The following is a 12110-nucleotide window of genomic DNA, read 5'->3' as shown; positions in this document are numbered from 1 at the left end:
TTTCCGAGGTGACCGAATGCAGGTGTCAGCCAGGCAGGAGCAGCACAAATCAATCTCTCACTGCTTAAAAATATATCTGTATACCAGATCTGAACCCTTTCCTCCAGAGTCTCGTGGCAGAAATGGAGTTTTAAAATGCTCAATTATTTATAGCTGAAATGCTGGGGGAAAAAAATAACCTCATTTGTCGTGCTGGAGCAGAACGTGCTGGTCCCCATCACCCACTGCTTGCACAATGCCTGAGAGTCATGAGATCTGGACAGGGGGATGAGGAACAAGGAGTAAGGAGTGCCTGAAAGCAGCGTGCCAGTGCCCCAAAGCAGAGCCAGTTCACTCAGGGACATGGTCAAACCCAAATCATGACAAGCCTGAGGTGTCCCAACTGTTGCTTTCATGCCTGGGTGTTAATTACCCCCAGTTAGGTGGGGTGGGTAGTTCCTTAAGTACAGGCTTCTCGTGGCAGACCAGGGGGAAGGGACAGGTTTTTGTAGACTCACAGATGCTGGGTTGAAGGGTGCTTTGGAGAATTAACAGCTTTTTAGGAGGGAAAGTGGGAGTTCCTCCAGAGGAGGACTGTCTGTCTAAACTTGCTTTTGTTTTTCTCTCTCTGTGTTTTGGCAGAACTGCTGCTTGCCAAGGAGTGGGCACTGCAGGTCGCTGCCTGGTGAAGGAACACACCACAACCTGCAGTCACACATGACAGGAGGAGCAGCAAGAGGAGAGGAAAGGGAAAGCAAAAATCAGAGACCAGAGGATGTAAAGACATCAAGTGTCACATGGCTTCTGGACTTGGATCGGAAGGATTTTCCATGGCTTTAGAACAGAATTGAATCATTACAGCTCTGTAGAGCCTTTCTCCCTCACTGAGTTCTTCACTGGTGCCCAGTGCTCATAGACAGGCAGGAGCCTGGGGACAATGAGGTGGAGGGATAGTTTGGAGCCCAATTAAGTGCCCTCATTTGCATGATTTGATCTGGAAGGAGAGAACAACCACCCCTTCTCCCAGCTCCCTCGTGGGGAACAGACTTCATTCTCCCTGTCCCGGAGAACATGAGCATCAGGAGGGCTCTGAAATCCTAGTGCCTTGCACTCAGCTGCTTTGTGGTGTGTTGCATTGAGCAGTGGTCGAAAACCTCAGGGATGATGAGGAAAGTGCCTGTAACTATGGCAATGCTCTGCAGCCACATCCTTTCCCCCTGCATCCCTGGCCAGAGGACCTGGAGCCATCCCTTGTCCTGTAGCAACAAGGAACTGGTCCTGCCACCTGTATGGTCCAGGGGTAGAGGACACTTCCCATCAGAGGGAAACAACCCCTGATAACTTGCAGCTGGTCACCACCACCTGGATCACCAGCCAGGTCCCAACATCTCCCAGGTGTTATAGATGAGTAATGAGATGCTTGGCTCTCACAATCAAGGGGTGAACATCATGTGTGTGTTAAGAGAAGTTTTGTAGATGTGGAGTTATGTTACTGCAATGTGTCCTCCCCTGTTATCACAGCATGCCTGGGCACTCGGGGCATTTGGGAGGGTTGGCTTGTTCCTGTGGCAACACCTGACCTCCAACCAAGGTGTAAGAAAGTGATCTGCACCCCTGGACAGCAAGGAAGGAGTCGACTGACAAGACTTCAGGAGGGGCTAGAGGTATAAAAGGGGGAGGATCCATTTTGAAAATGAGCATGTGGCTGGTAGTCATGGGGGCTTCCAGCATTGTAATTTTTCCTTATTTAGTACTTTTGTTGTAGTTTTTGTTAAAATTTAATAAAATTTTAAAAAGTGAGCAGTCATTTCTCACACAGGGGTTAAGGACAATGGTGCCATAAGAGGATCTACATGAAAGACCCTTTTGCTTAAGCTCTGAGACAAGCCTTGGGCTGTCCCTGGGAGCATCACCTGCCTCTGAGGCCTCTGTTCCTTCTTGCACAGGAGATTTTGGGCCACATCATGCAGTGAAACCAGTAAAAGTTACAGCATTTGACTGCTGAGGAACTGGTGGCTTGGCCTTCAATTAGGATAAAGCTGTTTAATTCCTTCCCACCTCAGCACTACCTTCCTGCACAGCCCCGTTAGTGAGGCTGGCACACAGAATGTTAGGGATTAATAAGACAGGTGATTAAATACAGTTCTGATTACATCCAGTCCCGGGAGGATGGATGTGGAACTGCCCTGCTGTGAATTAAGTAATAAAGTGGGAAAAGGTAAAAAACATAGCAGGGCAGTGGTTCTATTTCATTAACACCCTCATGCCTGCTGGTGCTGGCACCTCTGCCCAGTGCAGGTGTGATTGCAATGTGATTTTGGGACCCTGGGCACACCTGGCCCTCAGCCAGAGCCAGGGACAGGTGCTTGTGCAAGGACCAGCAACACGATCAGGAGGGAGAAACAGGGAAAAACATGGCTGTGCACTGAACTACTACCACTTCCTTATGCTGATATTCTGAATAAAAATCCCATCTGTGCCACACTTTCACCCCCAGCACCTCCTCTGACCGCTGTAGCTGATCCCTGGGGGATGGTGCAACAGGTACCTTGTGGTGCAGACTAGCAGCACATATTTTCAGGACAGGAAGATTCCAACAGTACCTCCATACCTTTGCAGAAGCTATCCAAAATCCTGTGGAAGTCTGAAAGTAGCGAGGTTGGGAAAAGCAATAGTAAAGACCTTCCAGTGAGAGCACTTCAAATCAATGGCTTTCAAAGGGCATTGGCAGCCAGCACCATTATCCCCTCCTTACAGATGGGAAAACCAAGGAAATTATTTGCCTTGTGTAACCCAGAAGTGCTGGCAATGCAGCATGATCCCAGACCAGGGGAATCTCAGCCCCTGGGCCATAAATGAGTCCTCAGGTGTCAGCACCAAAGGCTATAAAACCTGAGCCCTGCTGGCCAGCTGGCTGGGGCATCTGGGGATGTCTCAGGGCTGGCAGGTCTGACAGGCAGTTCAGACTGCCCAGCCCCACGCCCTCCACTTCACTTTTATCCCTTCCAAGGATAAAAGCTTCCTGTGAGCACCACTAAGGTTGTTGAGAGCAGATAACTCCAAGCCATCCATCTGCCTGCAGGCAGGCACAGAGCTCAGGCAGAGGCCCCTCCGGACAGGGGCTCTGAAGCACCTGCCTTTGTGCTCTCCAAAACCTCCTGCTACATGAAGCTGCCCCGTGTGCTGACCACAAAACGGCCGAGTCTTGACTGCACAGCCCCTGGAGTTCAAATTCCCATTTTTTGCCTGGCACTGGGGCACTTTATCCACACCCTCCTCCTGCTGCCAGCTCTAATGCAGTAACAGGGAAGCACTCAGCCCACTCAGGAGCAGAGCAGCCCGCTTGTAAACTTAATATTACTTGAGGTTTGCTCAGAGTTCATGCCCCAGGTTGCAGTTAGATGGAGTGAAGCAGTCCCAAGTGCTTCTGATGGATATAAAAAGGATATGCAATCAGACGTGCACTTAAGCAAGTATATTACCAAGTTAAATGACTACAGCTTTACTAAGCTAATTAAAAATGGAACAAAGCGATGATCAGATTAAGGTCATAATTCATAACTCTATAGGTTCAAATTATCCATTCACCAAATAAATTCTCCATGTAATCAGAGGGAGCCACAGCTGATAACTTGGGGGAATTCGTGTTCTACTCAGAGGTCTTCAGGAGGCAAGAGCTGCTTCTGGAGCAGTGACCTCAGCTCACCGAGGTTATGTGCTAACCCCGCTGCCCAGGACACTTTCCCTGAGGCTTCCATGTCTATTCCAGGTTGCCTCCTTCAAGGGAAGTGAGTGGACTCAGGAGGGGTGAGAGCCCCTTGGTGCTCACCTCGTGAGAAATCAGGGCAAGAGCCACACCCACCAGCAGAGTGGTGTCTTGCCATGGTTTATCTCCAGTTTTTAGCAGGGATGATGCTTTCTAAGGAGCCCAGCATTTGGTTTGTGCTATATTTACACTCGGTGGTTTATGACCCTCTTTTTGGGTCCTCTCCAAGTGGTTGAGCTCTGACATCCCGCACCAGCTGATGCCAGGCCCTTGGGTACCCAGCTGATGGGGACAGAGAGACTGCCCAGCACCTCTCTGAAACTGCCTCAGCTCCTCATTACCTCCTGGAAATGCCCAGTGTGCTGCTCTCCATGCTGGGATTTGGACTCTTTCCATCCTCAGTGCCCAGGATTTGGCCAAGTTAATGTTTTAAGAGGGTTGTTTGTCTTCTTGTTGCCTGGAACAGCTGTAAGAGCAGGAGAGTTTGCCAATTATATGATCCTATTGTTAATTATCCTAATTATGAGTATGCTGCTAGGTGACATCTCTACTGGAGGCTTGTGCTGCAGTGTTCAAGTCCTGAATCCCTGGGGTCAGCACATGGAGCCTCATCCAGACCCTTTCTGGGGCTCAAAGCAGTGGGGAACAAGCCCTGAGAGGTGCAGGGAGAGCTCCATCACCCAAAAGACTTCCCAAAGCAGGAGGGAAAGAGCTGGGAGATGGGGATGCTGAGGGTGCTGGGAACACTGTCATGCCAAGACTCCCTAGAGCTGAGCCTGGGGATGCACCCAGCAACCCAGGGGATTTCTGATGGATTCAGGGGAAATTGGAAAGGCCCCCTCTTGGTTCTCCTCCACCCACAGCCCTGGGGCAGCTCCGTCTGGTTCCCTCCCCTCCCAGACTGTTTCATAGCCTGAAGCTGCTGTTTACAAAAAGCAAATTTTTTACCGTTGGCTAATCCGCCTTGTTTGCAAAAGCCCTGAAGGCTCATTTTAATTGCAAGTAAACGATTCTTAACGATATAAATCAGAGCCAGGGAGTGTTTGTGATATCTTGCACTGTAACCAGGAGTCAAGAAATGAATTAGTCTCAAATTGAAAAGGGGAAGGTTTCCATCTGAAATTGGGCAAATATGAGGCTTCATCAAGGATAGATAATCACTTGGCGGGATAATAATGAGGCTTCAGCTTATCAGTTTTGCATGGAGAATCCTTAATACGCCTGTAGTGTGGTTTGCTGCCGTTAGCAGTATGAGAGACAACTCAATAAGAAAGGTAATGGAGAGAGAAGAGCTGTGGCAGCCCCCAGCTATTCCCTGGCCCAGAGGCTCAGACCCACCTGGCTTCAAAGAAAAAAGTCAGGAAAATAGAAACAGATCATACAGGTGGCAAGGTGTCTGGCTGGGCAGCAAGGCTCTGCTTTGGTGGGTCCCCCCTCTCATTCTGCCAGCATGCATGGCCCCAAACAGGGCTCCCAGCTTGCTCCCTACCAGGACCCTGCCTGAGCTCCCAGCCTGCCTGGCTGGGACCAGCAGGAGTTTTTCTCTTGGTCCCAGTTCCAGCTGGATTAGCCCCAGACTGTGGATGTACAAAAGCTTGGGGACACGAGGCAGCTGAGGTCTGGCAGGTTTGGGGGTGCTGCTCCCTGTCCCATTCCTCTCTGGGAGGTTCCCCAAGTGCAAGGGATGAGTTCAGACTTGCAGACACTCAGCATCCCCTTTCCTCCCTTTGCCAGTGAGGACCCTCAGCCAGGACAGCACAGGACAGCACGTTGGGAAGCAGGTGACACAGCTGGGATGTTCCCAAGGGCAATGGGGGTCCCCCAAAGGGGACAGCAATCCCCAAGGCCATCCTGGCTCAGAGGCTGGGCAGGAAGCAGGGATCAGCAGGATCTGCAATGGGAGAGTTGTCACAGAGCTGCTGGACCTGCTGGCCAAAGGGCTCCTGTGTCCTGCCTGCTGTGCCCAAATGGCAGCCAGTAATGTGTGTACAATTAGCAGTGGGCTGTAATTGCTGTCTGTAACCTCTTGGGCTCTCGGGAGTCTAAACTCAGCTCAGAGAGCCCGGCGCTGGGCCAGGCTCTGGGTTCGCAGCCGGCAGAGCTGTGCCAGAGCCGAGCTGTGCCCTGACCCCCCTGCTCAGAGCCCAGTACAAACACAGCTCCCCTGGAGCACTCCCCAGGCCGGGCCAGGTCCTGGCCCCGGAGAAGGGGCAGAGGCCGGGGCAGGGGCTGGGGAGGGGGTGCAGCTGCTGCTGAGCAAAGCTGTGGGTTCATTACCAACCTCTTCAAAACCAGAGCTTAAAAATATCCCCCGCTCGCAGGGGCTGGCTCAGCTGCACGGCTGGTCCTCATCTCCCTCTCGGGATATAAATAGGCAGCACTGAATAGCAACGCTGGCCCAGCACTTTTCACGCTGCTGCACAGGAGGGGACGGTGGCACCAGCCCTGTGCGTGGCTGGGGACATTGGCTGAGTGGCCTGGCCATGTCCCACCGAGTTGAGCTGTGACTTCAGGTGTCACAACAGGAGCTGCTTCCAGCTCAAAGCAAAATGCCGCCAGGAGAGCAGCCAGCAAAAGAGTAGTGCAGTTTTGGGATGAGCATGAAGGAGGAGAACTGTCCCTGCTGGCTCGGGTCTGCAAAGCCCTCCTGGCTCCCCTGGGATGTACCCTGGGGACAGTGCTGGCAATGGGAACTGCTTCTGAACAAGCTTGGCTTTTCTTTCACAAGGTTTCAAAGTCTTTTAGGGGAAATGGGTGATTTTGTGATTAATTTTGTGGCAAAATTATAAATTTGCAATTTGTGAAAGAGGAGTCTCCTGCATTATGGTCCTTTGGTGGCACTGGATGAAGATGTTCCCATCATGTGTCCTCCAGAAAACCCTGATATCAGAGCAGGAGGAGTACCCAGGAGAGAAGGAAATAAATGCTAAAATAAAAGAAAAACTACTACTCTTCATTTTTCAGCTTCTAATAAGAGCCTGGTATTTAATAATGAAGGAGAGTCAGATGCCCAGATATGCCCTTATTAAATGAAAGGTGCAAATGTCTTTGCTTAATCCACAGTGCAGCTCTCAGACTAAACACAGGGCAAAAGATCTTAACACCTCTTCTGAACAAGTGGATGCTCTCGTTATTCTCCAGTGCAGCTGCAGCTTCTCTGTTCAGGAAGCTCCTCAACTGCTTCATCACAGTCTCCCCCAGACTAATCCCTCTGTCCTGCCAGGAATTCATCATTGCTCTCCACATTTCTAGATGATCCCTTACACAGGGGGAAGTGAGGAAAAGCTCACATGAAGCCTGTCCCGTCGTGCCCTTGGAAGCAAATTATTCACAGTGCCACCAGGAGAGGCCATGAAATAATCCTGGGTGCTCAGTGGGCTGAGCCAAGCAGGAGGAAAAATTCATGCCCAAAGGCAAGGTGAAGCGTTTCTTGGTTGTAAATGATATTTTTAAATTGGCAATGAAGTATCTTCTGAGAAAGGGTTGGGAAAATCTGCCACAAAGTGAGAAACCCCTCATAGCTATGTCACTGTTTATGCAGGCTGGGGCTTGGCTGCAGAGCCACCAGTGATGGCTGTGGTGGCACACGGCTTTACTGGAGGGTGCTGCTGCAGCTGGGTGTCCCTTTCACCCGGCGTCCCTCCAGGTCAATGTCTCTGCTTGTGTCACCACACGGAGGTTGGGGACAGCCTCCATGGGGACAGAACTGATCTCTGCAGCCCTCAGGATTCCCACAGCTGCATGGGGGCCTGGATGTTTGATCTTGCTTTGTCTCCTATTCCTTTCCACCAGCAGCAGAAATCTGCTCTGTGTCCTCCTCGATTTGGAGGAGAAGGACATTTAGTCAGCCGTGTTTCCTCCACTGAAAGGGTCTCTCCTTTCAGCACCTGTGCTAGAGAGAAGGGGATGCTCTGAGCCAGCTGCCTGCCTCAATGGCCTAGGAGTTGTCATGAACACTTGCAACCACCCCTGTCGTGTTGGCCATGTTACTTACACCCTTAAAAAAGTCATTTTCTGTGGAAAATGCTCATCTCATAACCATGACAAGAAGGAAAGCTCAGTTTTGGGCATCCCTGCTGGAGAGGGCAGAATCATTGCCCAGACTGGGAAAGGCTATCCCAGGGTACTACACTGGGAACGGCCACGAGCCCCTCCAAGGGCAGAGATGGCCTTTGCCTCTGACCCCAAGCCAGAAAAAGCTGTGGCTCAGTGTGATTTCATGAGTCATCCCCAGCATGAGTCACTGCTCCCTGGGCTATCATTTTGTTGGGAACGGGCTCTTCCTGGTTCCTCTGGAGCAGACAGGGCAGGGTGGGAGCCAGAGCAGAGCGAGGCGACACTGCAGCCACCCTCCAGAGCAGAACCTCTCTTCCCAACTAAGGCACTGGGCCAAAATCAGCCCTGCCAGAGTGACTCGCCTTTGATTCTCCAGCGACTCTCAGGGAACTGGAAATAGTGGTGACACTCCCCTCGTAAACAGATTATTTCTGCTGGGTGCTGGGCTCTTTGCCTGCCCACAATCGGTCATTGATCCCATCTTTTTGCCAGTTAACTTGCGGTTTATCAGTCTGAGCCCTTGCCTTTATCAGATCTCAGCCCTGCTGGGCCCATGAGCATCTCTTATGCTTCCCAGGCTCCCTGGAAGATCTCTGCCACTTATTTGAAATGTGCTGAAATGATGCCAGGCTTGGTGAAACTGCCTCTCCTGGAAATCCCCACAGCTCTGTGAGGTGCTCCCAGCTCAGTGCACAAGCTGGAGGGAGCGGCACCCAGAAGCCTTGTGCCCACCGTGCCACAGCCCTGGGGGGATCCATCCCAGCCAAACCTGCTCCCAGGGCATGCAGGTCCTCACAGAGGTTCAGGGACTGGAGCAGCTGCTGCAAGGGGCAGTGGGAGAGGAGTAAGCTGCTCCTGCAGCCCAGGCTGCTCTGTGCACAGTCCTCATGTGAACAAACACTCTGTGTAGGACCCAGAGCTATCATTCCTCTTGCTGTGCCCCAAGTGATGCTCTCGGTGCCCTCTGTGACAAGGTGATGCCCTGGGTGATGCTCCCTGGCCCTGGGTCCTCAGCAGGGTGAGGTGAGGCCCTGTTTCATGGATCTACATCGAGGAGGTGGAGGAGGAGCTGCACCTCAGCTCTGGCTGCGGACCTCCTCCCGTCCAGGGTCACCATGAAGCCACCAGCCCCACATCACCCCTGGGCTGCAGACCTCCTCCAGCCCAGGGTCACCGTGAAGCCACCAGCCCCACATCACCCCCGGGCTGCAGACCTCCTCCAGCCCAGGGTCACCGTGAAGCCACCAGCCTCACATCACCCCTGGGAGAGCCTCGTCCATGGCAGCCCTGGCAGTGCCAGTCAGGAGCTGCCATTTCTTTTCTGGCTGAGCAAGATACCAGTGGCTCCCAGCACTGCGTCTTCCCTCAGCGGAGAGAAAATGACCCTGGAGCCCAGCAAGCAGGTCCAGCAAGAGCTGGAGCTCTGATTTGCACCCTGGAGCCTCTGCAAGCCCCATATCCTCAGGCAGCTCCAATGGGCTGTAGGAAACGAGTGGCTGTGCTCACCCTGCCTCAATGTCTCACATGAGAAACAGAGATGAAAAGACCTTGGAACATGGCCAGGGAGCTGGGAAAATGGATGGGCTGTTTGAGAAGCACCTCAGAGAGCAGTGCTGAGTGCCACAGGGCAGCCCAGGAGGAGATCAATACCCTGGGCTCTGCTGAGCAGTGCAAACCCGGGCACGGAGTGATTCTCACTGCCCTGCACCCTTGACTTAGGGCCAGTCCCTGTGGCACTCAGGCAGGGCAGCGTGCAGGAAAGGCTGGATCTCACCTCACCTGGGTGTTTTTTAGCTTGGCTGTGTCTGTCTCTGTGACTGAAGAAATCCTTTTAGTAGGAGAGCACGTGGCTTCAGTGGAGGCATCCTCACAGCCAAGCAGGACTGGATACACTCAAGATGTTCCCTCAGCTGCTGGTGCCAGCCACACTGTGGGATGCAAGGGTCAACCAAACCCTGCCCAGATTATTATCTTAACTCAAAATAAGCTTTTTCATAGAAAGCAGCTGGGTGTGTGGAGCGAAACTCATCAGTCTAGGGATGCTCAGTGCTGCTGAAACCAATTTCAGGAGCAAATATGTATTTTTAATGTATTTCTTTTTATGAAGCAGAAAAGTGACATGGCTGGATGGTGGAGAACTTACCTGAGCTAATGGCCCAGCTGGAGCTCTTCCAAGCAGTCTGTTTAAGGAAATGGATAGTTTAGGGCTTAGCTCAGGCTTTAAATGCTTTCAAATAGATCTGTGCTGTTTTCCTGCTGTCTCTGTCCCTGCCATGGTGAAGGAGATGGGTTCTGCTGGGCTGGCTCATGCTTGGGTGGGAGAAGCCCAGAAGAGGCTGAAGTGGACCTGGCAGAGGGCTTGCTCCTCTGAGCAGTGTGTGATGCAGAGTGCTGGAAAAGCCACCAGCTTCTGACCCATGTTTGCCCCCAGGGAAATGACTGTCCCTGCCAGGAAGAGACCAACCAGCTTGTCACCCTCTCTGGGTGCTTGGAGTGGGACTTTGGGCTCTACAAGAGGTTTTGAGACCCCACTGTGGCTTCCTAGGAGCTCTGAGCCTCTGCCCGAGGGAGGGAGCAGCACTGCCAGTGACCCAGAGGGGTAATTAACCTTTTCATTTGGGTACTGCCACAGCCAGACCAGTCCACGAACTGTGTGATATTCTGCCAGGTCTGACACATGTAGGGAGGTTATTCAAACGCCAGCAGCTCCTGTTGGAGCTGGAGAAGTTCTTTCTCTCTCAGCTGGAGAAAAGGCTGTCACTAGCCGGGATGCCTGATCCCAGGCTCCAGGCTGCCATTCCCTCTCCTCTGATCTTGCCCAGACCTCTTGCCTCCTGCAATGACTCCTTGTTCCTGAGCAGCTCAGGGCAGCTCCTCTCTTGATCGCCTGAGTGGAGCCGACAGCTCTGAGTCAGCAGAGCTCTGCCCCCGCACTGGCCTTGGGGGACTGAGGCACAGGGCACTGGCCAGCCACATGCCTGAGCTTTTTGGGAGAGTGCTGGGCATTGGCTTGGAGAAATCTTTCCAAACATCATGGACCAGGTGAATTTTGGAGCTGTGCTTACACATGTTAACATGGGGCTAAAATCTGGGTGGGCTCTGAACTCAGACCCACGTGAATGAGAGCAAGGTTTAGTTTGACGGGGAGAGCAGTGCCCAGGGGATTCTTGGATGGAGCTGGTTGCAGCTGCTGGGAACAGCCACCATTTCCCCATGGAGGAGAGCGCTGTGCAGGCACCAGTCAGCAGTGCTCTGTGTGTCCTGTGAGGTGGCTTTTGGTGACACAACATGAACTTCGAGTCTCAGCGCTGATCTGATCACAGAGATGGGAGATGAAGGTGCTGCCTTAGAGAAAGCAGCTCTTCAGCTAAATTCCCCTGCAGGGCAACGTTCAAACAGCTTCACAACCTTTTCAGCCGCATGACAGGCTTGAAAATAAAATTCCAGTAATGGATTTAGGGAAGCAATCCTTTGTCCAGTGGGATGGTGAAGCAGTGCTGTGCTGTGATCAGCTCCCTGACTCATGTTCTGATGTGGCTTCCAATTAGCTCTGGCTCAGGATCAGCTTCTCCTGCTGTGCTGGGAATGAAGCAGCCAGGATGAAAGGCCCTGGCCACGCGCCAGGTGGGCTGGGGACACAGGGAGAGCTCCCTGGGACCCTCATGGAGCCCTGGTCAACTGGGTTGCCCCTTCTCCTTGTTGTGAGCTGTGCATGTTCACCAGCAGTTCACAGACCAGCTCAGAAACTCACTGAAAAATATAGTATTTTATATGTATTTCTAGATTATAGAAACATTATATCATAGAATCATAGACTGGTTTGGGTTGGAAGGGAACTTAAAGCTCAGCTCATTCCATCCCTGCCATGGCAGGGACACCTTCCACTGCCCCAGGCTGCTCCCAGCCCTGTCCAACATGGCTTTGGACACTGCCAGGGATCCAGGGGCAGCCACAGCTGCTCTGGGCATCCTGTGCCAGGGCCTCCCCACCCCCAAAGGGAAGAACTAAAGATGGATATATATTTCTATATAATCGATATATTTCTATATAATTGATATATTTCTATAGAAATATGTAACGATAGACATAGCTATATATTTTGACAGAAAAAAGGAATGATTATATTTCTGTATAATCTATGTGTAGAGGAGAGCCCTGTTGCTTACTATGATGTGCCTTCAAGCCTTGCCACCCTTCCAGCAGCAGCTGCAGCTGCAGGGACACGCTGTGCCTGCTCCTGCTGCCCATGCTGGGCTTCCCACAGGCCCAGAGCCATTACCAGGTTTCTTGGTGTGCCTTAGGGTCAGGG

Source organism: Motacilla alba, chromosome 13, assembly GCF_015832195.1.
Source record: "Motacilla alba alba isolate MOTALB_02 chromosome 13, Motacilla_alba_V1.0_pri, whole genome shotgun sequence".
NCBI classification, from domain to species: domain Eukaryota; kingdom Metazoa; phylum Chordata; class Aves; order Passeriformes; family Motacillidae; genus Motacilla; species Motacilla alba.
This window is presented reverse-complemented; position numbering follows the sequence as displayed.